Source organism: Thermobia domestica, chromosome 14 (assembly GCF_964235325.1).
Source record: "Thermobia domestica chromosome 14, izTheDome1.hap1.1, whole genome shotgun sequence".
NCBI lineage: Eukaryota > Metazoa > Arthropoda > Insecta > Zygentoma > Lepismatidae > Thermobia > Thermobia domestica.
In genome coordinates, this window is record NC_137467.1 from 172,359,164 (window position 1) to 172,371,883 (window position 12,720).

General features: G+C 37.2%; 1 protein-coding gene across 1 annotated transcript in view; it reads right to left on the reverse strand.

Moving 5' to 3' along the window:
- The window catches only part of LOC145670475 (transmembrane protein 184C), a 53,208-nt gene that overhangs the window by 12,685 nt on the left and 27,803 nt on the right, over positions 1-12,720 (reverse strand). The window lies entirely within an intron of this gene.

The following is a 12,720-nucleotide window of genomic DNA, read 5'->3' on the forward strand; positions in this document are numbered from 1 at the left end:
TACAGAATACATTTTATTCGTGCCAAGTTTGCAAATGAAATGCTGCTGTATGATGATGAAGATTTACTGGATCATGTCGTCTTCAGTGATAAATCGACATTTCACCTAAGTGGCGATGTGAACACTCATAATGCATGAGATGCTACAGTTGCAACGACACCTCCCTAAATTAAATGTGTTTTGTACCATATCCCGGCAGAAAGTTTATGAGCTTTTCCCGCCTATCGACTCTTTCATACAGCCTTAAAACCCCGAAATTCATTTTGACACACCCTGTATAGTATAAGTGCTTATCACCCATTTCATACAGTTGGTCATACCTTTTGAACAATGAAAATATGAACATACGAAATCTACTTTACTGTACTTTTTAAATAAGCCACTTGTGCACTGACTAATATACCAAACCGTTTGTTTTCTCTTTTCTCTCTGTGTATGTGTGTGTTTAATTACTGAAGTAGTCAAAAGCCTCGCTTCCTGTTCGTAAATTCAACAATAATTAACTTTGGACACTTGTCAATGAATGATGGAATAACATAACAGTGCGGCAGTGAAACAGATTCTGAAACCCTGGAAATAGTAAGTTACGTTAGGAATCAGAAAACGAAAGTGGCGCCACCTGGGCAACAAACCTTTGCCATTGACTCTGATATCGGTGTTCAGCTGAGATGGCGTCGTGGACTGGTGAACAACGCGCTTTTGGTGAGAAGGCGTTTTTACAAAAACGACAGCTACGTGGCCGCGCAGCGTGTATTTCGTGCTCATTACAATCTCCCACGTCAAGCCCCAGTTCCGTCGGCGCATGCTATCAAATTGTGGGTACGTAACTTTGAGGAAACGGGTAATGTGATGAGAAAGAGGGATGGAAGTGCGAAACGCGTGTGCACACCAGAGAATGTTGCAAGAATGGAAGAAGCCTTCAGCTGAGGTCCTACGTGATGTCATTTTCAAGTGATGGACATTTTGTATCGTGACATGTCTGTGCAAGATATGCAAGTTGATCAGAAATATTCCTCACAAATTGCAAACATTGTAAATTGATGTTGCAATTCTTTTATATCCCTGTGAATAAATTTGTATCGCTGGTAGAGATTTCAAAATCGCCCGTTTCACTGCCGCGCCTCTTACTTTTGGAAAATATCACAGAAAGTAAAAGAAAGAAGTTAGATTTAATTTCAATGATAAACAATCATTTGAAAATGTAATAACGAAAGTGCCTGGCATATTATTATTATTAAATTAATAATAAAACTGGTATTATTATTCCTATTTATTTATCCAGAGATGTCATTTCAAGAACTCTACTGTTTCCCTCATTTACTAACATCTAAGTTGAAAAAACTTACGCTAAGAATTCACATATCTTACAAATCAATATTAAATGCATAGAAATTATACCATCTTTACAAGAAAACAAAACAGAATCCTGTCTAGAAAGAAAGCACATAAGTAAATTGTCCAAAACAGAAACACACAACATACTCATATATGAGAGTGATTCAGAAAGTAATGTCTCCATGCCCACTACTTAACCAATAGTACTGCAAACATTCTGAACTATTAATCATTAATGCGCTGATGTTTAAGCTATAGAATGTAACTTGTTTCACCTTCTTATCTCTTCTCGTTCCAGAGTAATGGAGCAATCCATGGCATCCAATGGTGATGTACGGTTGAAACAGCGAGTTGACAAGTGAATTTCTAACTGCAGAAAGCTGTGTGCCCAGGAACATTCATCGCCGGCGACGAGTCGTGGATACACCATTACGACCCAGAAACGAAGCGTCAGTCTATGGAATCCTCTCCTCCGGTTAAAAAAAAAAAAAAAAAAAAAAAAAAAAAAAAAAAAAAAAAAAAAAAAATCAAAGTTGTCCCATCTGATGGCAAAGTGTTGCTGACATTCTGCCTATAGTCCGGATCTTAAGCCTTACGACTTTTGGCTCTTCCCAAACTTAAGGATCACCTTAAGGACCAACGCTTCAGTTGTGACGCGGAGGTAGAAGCAGCAGTTCTGCAATGGTGTCGCCAGCAGCCACCACAACTCTTTGCCGACGGCATGAAAGACCTCGTTTCGCGTTGGCGCAAGTGTGTTGCCCGCAATGGAGAATGTTGAAAAACGATACCACCATCTGTAGAGCTGACATTACAAGCTTTCCACTGTACCTGTTTCGGTGATATCTGTCAAATTCAAATAAAGGTATCACCTTAGAGGCATTACTTTCTGAATCACTCTCGTATATATATATATATATATATATATATATATATATATATATATATATATATATATATATATATATTCGAAGTCGAACAACACTAAACACTCGCTGTTCAGTAAGCAATCTTGTGAAGATTATACAATTCTGCATTTAATATTGACACGTAAGATATCTAATTTCTTGAAATTATATTACATGATACGTAAACAGGTATAATACTGTATATTTATGAATCCAAGGCGACTCCCCCCGCCCTATTTTATAACAAAGAATTACAAAAAAAAAAAAAAAGCACATGTTAGGTATTTTTTATTCTTACTATAAAACTCTGTATACTAAAAATCAAATGAAATAGAGATCTCCCTTACATTACTTCACTTAAAGGATCCACTAAATCTGCGAACGTTCAAGTTTAAAGCGGTGTGCACGGAAAGAGGTAAAGTTAGAGGTTAATGGAACCTCCTGATTCTGTTCAGTAAAAGAAATTCTAGTGTGTATGTCACGAAAGCGAGACGACTCCATGTTTTTGGGCACGAAATTGGGGCAAAATACTTAGTCTTGGATTCGGAAATATACTGTAATATCAATTTTTATTATTAACTCATATAAAAAGATACACTGTTCAAAGGGAACACTTAGGAACGTAGACAGGACAAACAAGAACACAAAGAAAAGGACACTTGCATATGAAAAAGCATAACGAAAGATAGAAACAAAACAAAACAAAACATTAATAATATGGAAGGGCTCTAGCATTGTTCTCAGTTCTTCACTATTTCTCGGTTACCGTAATGGTGATAACAATCTTGCAATTCAAGAAGGGATACAATAGATTAAGATTCATCGCCGCTGAAACAAAAAGTTCGCCATTAGAGCCTATCCTATTACAAGCAATTCATTTAGGGTATGCAACTCTTGTAATATTCTTATTTACCCAGCTAGAATTTCATATAGCCTTCTCCGTTGCTCTGGTGACTAGCGCGCACATCTTCCGTGCAGTGGTTATGAGTTTGATGCACAGTGGAAGAGCACTGAACGCGTTATGATGGTTCAGATTCCACATTAATTCATAGATCTACGTCTTATCTAGCCTGGATGCTGAAAATAATGTAGAACTTTCAGAAACATTCAATAGAATTTCTTATACGGCATGTAAACTGACCTCTGTTAAGACGAACACCGTCCACTTCAGATGTTTTAATCCATTACCCACATCATATTTGGTGACGTCTAGATATTCAGAATTTTTGTGTAACGTTATCTTTACTAACAAAGAGAGAATTTTGAATTTTTATCCGTTCGCATCTACAAAGGTCTGCTGATATATCGTTCAAACGATCGTAATCAAAAATTTTAATATTGGAGTTTTTGGCAAATTTTTTAGTTTATTCCTACCAACTTTAGTTAATAATGAATTTTAAAAAAAGATCTTAAAATTTGTTTATTCACATATTCTTAGAACGCAACATCATGAAGACAAAATTTCTTAAAGTCCTCTGTGTAATTAATTATTATAAGTAAATTATCGATTACCCGCGGTCTTCCATTCATTTTTTTTTCTATGTTGGAGGAACAACACGATGCATCACTAAGTGACAAAATGTTAAAAAAAAAAAAAAAAAAAAAAAAAAAAAAAAAAAAAACTTCAATCACAAATAAAGCAGACGTGGTTTCCTAATGTTATTTTCAAATTACAGTGAATGCATTCTTAATTTTTACTTCCAAACGCTCAATACTTTTATTTTTATTATTATTATTATTATTATTATTATTATTATTATTATTATTATTATTATTATTATTATTATTATTATTTAGGCATCCTGATATAATACATTTGAACGACTCCTTTTACAGAACACAATTACGGCTGACTGTCTATTTTCCTTTGAGCTCTCTGACATTACTTCTAAATTAAATTTTCAATTGAAAAATGTTTAATTTTTATCCTTCAGCTTACGAGAAAGACCCTCCACCTGCAGAATCGATCCTGGGATCGCTTATAGTAAAAACAAGTATGGCAAACATTCTTCAGTTCAAGCTGCTCTTAAGCCGTTCCAAATTTAAGGCAATGGTTCCAGATATATATAACACGGAGCCATGTAATCACATTAAGCGAGTCTTAAATTCCTTACCTCATTCTTGGGTTACTGAATTTATCTTCGGATACTTAAATTTCTTTCATTTAGCAGAGACAGCACAGGCGTTAATCTAATTTTATTGTTACTAACATCGATTACCTGCTTCGCTGGGTTGCTTTTAGTGGCATGGATTTAAACGGCATCGAAAGTATAACTGTTCATCCCAGCGACCCCAAAAACTATGTATTGGACGCTAATATCTGTCATTTTTGTTCAATTTTATATATCCCCCTCTCTCCCAAGTTGCGGGGCTGAATTTGGATTTAAACAGCATCGAAAGTGCTGCTATTCTTCTCAGCGACCCCGAAAGCTATACATTCGACACTCATATCTGGTCATTTTCGATCATTTTTTAATATCTCCCCCTCTCCGTCTTTTAAGTTGCACCGTCAAAGTGATACGATAAAGGCCATCCCAGGTCCGAAACTCATTTATGTTGAAAATTTGATCGAGATCGGTTGGGTAAGTACAAGTGTTACTATGTCACGAAGAGAGTCATTTTCATTATTTATAAAACTATCTGCCCCCTTTCCCCTCCTCTACGCTGCACCGTCAAAGTGAAATGATGAGAACCATCCTAGGCCCGAATCTCATCTATGTTGAAAATTTGATCAAGATTGGTCGCGTGGTTCAAGAGTTAATCACTTTCATTTTTATATACAGATAGATAGATTGGTTAAAAGGCACTTTATCACGATATTATTATTAATAATAATCAGAATAATGTAACTTTATAACAAAATTTATCTCCATGGCTTATCATCTTGCCGCAGAAATATGAGAGGAATGTAACTTTTCTGATAATTTTCGTGTAAGCTTTCCACGCTGGTATTGTGGCTAACGCGATCGTCTTTGGAGCACTGGGTCCCGTGTTCCGTTCTAGGTAAGGAAAACATCGAAATCTGAACGAACTACAGTGGTTAGGATTCCATCCACATGTCATACAGCCTTGCTACTGTAAAGGACACTAAGATTGAACAAACAAACAAACAATTCTTGTAATACAATAGAAACACGTTGTTATATCACAATTTTCGGTTAAAATCTATTAGAAAACTTAAAGATTAAAATATTTAACCAATGTTTTGTCTTCATTTGTTCATGACAATTTAAGTACAACATTTTGTTTCCTTTTTTCGGCTAATGCGATAGAACAAGGAGAGAGAAAGGGGAGCTGTAACCGCGATAGTAACATACCAAATACTAAACAAAATATTCGTGGATAAAGAACTCACTTTCTGAGAAGAACATACTGTCTCCTTCGCTCCCTTTATATCTCGGTATTTCCTAAGAACGTAATGCAAAACTCGGAAATGTTGCAATGAGTGGATAAATACACGTTGATGCTTTTTCATTTATATATCTCTATATATAACAAAAGTTTCCTGAGCGAATGAGAAACTCACTGACTGATTAACGCCCAGCCTAAACCGCTTAATCTAGAAACTTGAAATTTTGACAGTGCATAGGATTTGTGACGTAAGGTTCCCCTACGGAAGGATTTTTGACAATTCGGCGGGAAACGAGGAGAAACAATTATTATAGTAAAATGTCTTTATCTCTGAATCTGTGAAGGAGTAATTTGGTATATGAACTTCCATTTAAAATAATTAGACATGTGTTTCACCATTTTTTGATACCTCCTCTAGGAGGGAAGGAAAATGCGTGCGGTTACAGCTGTATAACAGAATGGCCATATCTCGAAATTGTTCAAGATTAGAGACATGAAATTCGGTATTTAGATAACATATTTGAACGTTTTATATATATATATATATATATTTTCCCCACAAGAAAAGAAAAAAAGACGGTTGAAAAGAAATAGTAGGGGGTTGCAATTGTTAATATAAGACGGCCATATCTAGAAATCCCTTGAAGTTAGGGACATTTATATACTAGCTGAAATGCCTACTTTTCGCGGAGAATAGAAATTTTAACCCACTTCCCCCATTGGATATAATTTCAAGAAAATTGAAAAGAAAAATCATAAGATATCTATTTTTGGGATAAATTTTGTGCTCCTGTATTTCTTAGCGTGCACCTTGTAATCAAAGTGACATGTTAAATTCCAGCTTACTATGTTTCAAAATGTATTTTAAACGATTCAGCCATTTTCCTACGATGCAATCACAAACAACAACGTGGATTTCAGTGTAGCGAAAGTAATTTGAGAAATTGCCCCCTCCCACTTCATAAAAGAGACATTTTCGAAAACTCTACGACATTTATCCACTTACCATTCTATTCTACTTAACTTGGTTTACAAGTCATTGGCATGCCACCAATTAGCTTAATGGCCTCGAAAATCACGAATTCGACAGTAATCTAGGTTATTTTGGACATTTTACTCTTCATCCCCTATCGGGTGTGTCACTATTCATTTCAGTAACTGACACAACTATGGAGTTGACACTAAAATCGGCCGTTTATGATTATTTTTACATGTCAACCCCTCCCACTTAAATTCATAGGATTACTATGAGTGTCTTACTCCCACAATATTTTTTTTCCAGATTGTAAGTAATACGTACAACTAGTTTGGTTGAAATTGTTTCATTCATTCCAGTTATGCTGGAACAATCACTCATCCATCCAGTTGAAATATTCGTTCTTCGATGTGGGGAAAAAGTTTATCGAAAGTATTGGAATCCATTCCTTCCTTAGAATATGCATTTAAAATAAAAAAATATAATGATAAAAATCCGTAAGATAATTTATTTTTCGCATACACATTGGAACCCCCTACCCACTTACAATACGCCCTTTAGTCAAAGCGACGTGAGAAGAATCCAGTTTGAGGTAGGTACTATCTGCCAAATTCACTTCAAGCGGGTCAGCCGTTTTCCCGTGAGGCGTCAATTTTGGAATTTTATTTTTCAGCCCTTCTCACTCACATCTCGATGGGTCTGAACTTGGACTTAAACGAGAAAAGGAGTGTCACTATTCCTATCAGCGAGCCCAAAAACTATGGATTGGACACACATCGGTTAGTTTTCGATTATTTTTACATGCTCATTCAATTACTTTTACATATTCCTTTCTACCTTCAACCCTTCTCACCTCCATATTGATGGCGATGAACTTCGACTTATACGGCATCGAGAGAGTCACTATTCATCTCAGCGACCTCGAAACTATGAATTCGACACTAATTTCGGTCATTTTCAATTATTTTTACATGTCACTCCTATCTCATTCCAAAATCATTACCCTTTTCACGTTTATGTCGATATTGAATAAACTTAGACTTATAGACCAATAGGAGTATCACTATTCATCTCAGCGACATCAAAAACCTATGGATTGGACACCTATATTGGTCGTTGTCGATTATTACATGTCACCCCTTCTCACTCATCCCTAGGAGTACTAGGGGTGTCTTACATGACATCAGGACGTTACTTCCAATCAAAAATTTAACGACGTGCGAACATCGTCGAAAATATTGGGTCACAGCATTTATCTACGAATCCACCAAAATAGTTGCATTGATTCTTTCCAGGTTAAAGCACGTAAAAATTGATACTAACCCAACTGATAAGCATTGATACAAATTAAATGTATGAATAGAAATAAATACAATAAACTGTTGACAAGAGGACCAAACAGATGTACGAGGGGCCTACAATAATGATGTACACTTTCTTTTCTCCTTCAAGGTGCAGTGGACCACTGAAGTTGGAAAGGCAGTCGCAAGCACCTACGACCTTCATCTACTAATTGGGAGCGTCATTGGCAACTGGGACGACAGCAGCACCTTGTGCAGCTTATTTTTTGAACCCCTATGAGTGTTACCAGTGGACAACATGGAAAGTGATTATGGTGGACAGCGCTAGATGTCGTGGTTTCTGTGGAAAGAGGGCGCAGCGACTGCTGAAATCCTTGGACGATTTGTGGCAGTGTGTGGGGAACATGCACCGTCGCGGAAAACAGTGTACCACTGAGTAGAAGGTTGGAAAGTGGGTAGTACTTCGACGAAAAAGCGGAGCACTTCGGGAAGGAAAATGATAGTGACAACACCAGCCATCATCGCCGTGGTAAAGAGGACCATTCAAGAAAACAAATGCATCACATTCTCTGAAATGGAGGCTGCCACATGGCTAACCAGAAACACCCTGCAGCGCACGTGCACAACCACTTACAGTTGGGGAAGATCAGTGTGCATGATGGGTTCCAAAACTCCTGTTTGCAGAGCATAAACAATGTCGTGTCGATGAAACTTTTACAACGCCATGACTATGAAATTTTACTGTCTACGTTTGTGACTGACATAAGACCTGGCTCCATTACCATGAGCCAACAACGAAGCAACAATCAATGCAGTGGAAACCATCATGTCAGTCCACCTCCAGAGAAATTTCGAACAACGCCTTCAGCTGGAAGTGTATAGCTACAATGTTCTGGGACATGAAAGGTATTATCCTGAATGGAAGGCGGGGCCACGATTAACAGTGCAATGTATGTGGAGACCCTCAGACACTTACGTCGTGCCATTCAAAGGAAGCGGCCAGGAAAATGGGCAAAGGGAGTGCTTCTGTAACATGATAATGCACGTCCTCACACCAGCCGAGAAACCACTGCTGCCATTAATCAACTTGGTATACAGTGCTGCCACACCCTCCCTATTCTCCAGACTTGACTCCCAGAGAGTACATCCTCTTCGGGGCAATAAAAAAACCTCTGCGTCTTCTCAATTTGTAGATGCTCATAAACTTGAACAAGCTGTACAAACATGAACACGTAGGATTCCAAATAATTGGTTCCAGGGGAATCTTTTGAAATTGACACATCACTGGCAAAAGTGCATAAAAATAAAGGAGATTATACCGAGAAAGGTAGACACATCAGTTGTTGTGTAACCTGTATGAATATGTCTGAAAAAATAAAAGTGTAAATCATTATGACATTTCTCACATATACACAAGTACCTGTTTAACGTGACTTGTCTTGGAGCATGATACCTATAACTTTTTAACTTTTTTTTTTTTTTTTTTTTTTTTTTTTTTTTTTTTTCTGATGGTGATAGATGAGGTTAGTATCAATATCTATTGACTTTAAATGCCATCTGACAAGACTTGATATAATTGTTCGATTGATTCTTAAAACAACGCTGCTAAAGGTTCAAAGTCTATCTACAATTTTTTTATATTGTTTAATTTTTGGTTGGCCCAAGTGCCTAAAGAAAGCCACCAATATGCATTTCATTTCATTTTGACCTATTACTTTTCCGTAGTCCGTGGGCACCATTTTAAGATAACTAATATATAAAACTTAGTGCATTATTCAGAAATGGAGCCGCGGTGCCTCAGTGGTAGAGTGCTGCTGCGTGGGGTTCCTGGTTCGAACTCAATTCGCGTCAAGTGGATTTCGTGGTGGACAAACACCATGTGCTTGGGATTTCTGTGGCTATTCCTGTTTCCTCCCACTTTCTTCATTTCACCAATCTATTCGTTAATATCATCGTCTCCCTTGGCCTGAGCGCCCCCTTCACCAGCGAGGCTATATGAGACGTGGACTTACTGATTAACGTGGAATCCGAACCACATGAGCTCCTGCCGGGAATCGAATCCGGGACTCCCTTGGCCTGAATGCGTAATCATGGGACATTAACTTAAAAAAAATCAGAATACACGAGAAACTAGAAAGGATGTATTAGTTCCTTAACGAACTAAGATATGGATTCGCTACGTGCATGAAATGCCATTCTCACATTTTCTTTTTGTTATATTTATTGATTCAATTTGTATCAATACATAGAAGTATTGATAGCGAAAAACTACGTCACGCGAAAACGAGGAAAAGGAAATGAAATCTTGAATTTATTGTATCGAGATTATGTCATCTAAGCTAGAGACGTATCGTGACTACAAGAGAATGATAGTAGGGGAAGCTTTTATGAAATAACAGAAGGTGGAAAGGAACGGTTAAACCTTGAGAAAACTCACAACCCATAATTCATAAGCTGTTGTTTAGTGAAGTTCACACAGCTTGTGGTCGAATCAGTAATCCTTTGCAATAGAGTGGAGCAACTTATCACTGACAGAAGGAAAAAGAAAGACTCAGTAAAAAATAATTAAACAGAATCTGATACAGCAGAAAACGGATCCTACGACAAGTGGAAACGTGCAATGGTCTAGACTTTCAGCATTTTACGACTATACGGACTACGAGTGTTCTTAATATGGCTATTTCATGCATGATTTATGTATTATACAACTGGATGTGCTATTCCGTTATACAGCTGCCATTATGTACTGCTTCTTGTATATAGATTAATTTGAATTGATTTTAGTTTAGCATCCCTTTCAGCAGAGAGGCTATTATATGAAATATGAACCTACAGCTTAACGTGGGATCGAAACCACATGAGTTCCCGCCACAAATCGAACCTGGGTCTCGCACGCCAAAGACGCGTACGCTATCCGCTTAGCCATGGGGGAGCTCTCTTCTATGTCGGTATATAAGAATATATACACTTAACTCATTCACTCACCAATATATCACCGAAACTACTACGCGTAGAACCTACACGAGCGCGACACATATTCTCCTTGCATCTTACATTGTAGATAAGACGAGATTTTTTTCGAAATGTGGCACCTAATGGGGGGAGACTTCAGTATTCCTTTGTTGTTCGAACTTTGAAACTATTGGGTGTATAATGTTGACACTTTGCCTATATATTATCTTCATGTCCTGAGCTTACAGATTGGATGTGATTTTGTGAAATGCGATCCCTAAGAACAGGACAGCGTGGCTGCAATGTTCTTTTTTGCCATTCAATGGATCAGCGAATGTAATCAGCATCGAATTTTAAAATTTTCTATTCTGTTTGAATCGTTCGCTGAAGATTTGACGGGATTTTGCGTAATGCAAGCCCCAAAGGAAAGTAGGTAGAACGGGAGCTCATTACAATAAAATAATACGGTCGCGATTTTGGCTTTTCAGTGATTGATGCTCAAATTTCATTATTGTGCTCTCTTTATTTTGAAATGTATGCTTGTCACTATAAACTACCTGGTTCATCCACGCAGATGCTAATCCAGAGCCCTGGAATTACAAGAAAATGATCACAAAGTCAGAAAATAAATCTGACTGCCAGACGATAAAGAAATTAATTCCTGCCTTCTCTCCGTCTAAAACACATCATAAAAGCTGTGAAATTCCAGCTTGCTAAGAAAATACTTTTTCTCCCCTAAAGAAACAATCAGATACATTTTGTGAATTTATTATTTTTTTTTTTCATCAGTTCAGTGGTCCTGTATTATTTCTGTGCGATACGTTATTTAAAAAAGAAAAAGAACAAAGAAAAAAATATAATAGTAACATAATTATTTAAAAATTAGTATTCGTACATATATTAGTTTCTAATTATCTTAACATGAACAAAGAAATAAGAATTTGTTTACATTGTACTCGTTTGGCTCTTTTCGACTCACTTTCTATGTATTTATTCGTAAATTTTATTTACATATGAAAGTATATCATTAACATAAAAACAAACTAAAACAAAGAATAATAATTAAAAAAAAAAACTACAACTAAGGGAGACACAAGTGAATTCAGCAGGCGATTAATATTAGGATTTAGATTTCTGGGCTTTCGGCATCTATGGCCATATTAGCCCGTCACTAGGATTAAAATTAAGAATTAGATTTCTGGGCTTTCGGCATCTATAGCCATGTTAGCCCGTCACTAGGATTAAAATTAGGAATTAGATTTCTGGCTTTCGGCATCTATGGCCATGTTAGCCCGTCACTAGGATTAAAATTAGGAATTAGATTTCTGGGCTTTCGGCATCTATGGCCATGTTAGCCCGTCACTAGGATTAGGAATAGGATTTAGATTTCTGGGCTTTCGGCATCTATGGCCATATTAGCCCGTCACTAGGATTAAAATTAGGAATTAGATTTCTGGGCTTTCGGCATCTATGGCCATGTTAGCCCGTCACTAGGATTAGGAATAGGAATTAGATTTCTGGGCTTTCGGCATCTATGGCCATGTTAGCCCGTCACTAGGATTAAAATTAAGAATTAGATTTCTGGGCTTTCGGCATCTATAGCCATGTTAGCCCGTCACTAGGATTAAAATTAGGAATTAGATTTCTGGCTTTCGGCATCTATGGCCATGTTAGCCCGTCACTAGGATTAGGAATAGGATTTAGATTTCTGGGCTTTCGGCATCTATGGCCATATTAGCCCATCACTAGGATTAAAATTAGGAATTAGATTTCTGGGCTTTCGGCATCTATGGTCATGTTAGCCCGTCTCGTATGAGGGATGACGTATCCTGGCGATCATACTCCCCGAGGCAAGGGAAGGAAGGAAGCGGCCTGTTGTGCTTCTTCGTCCTACAATGCG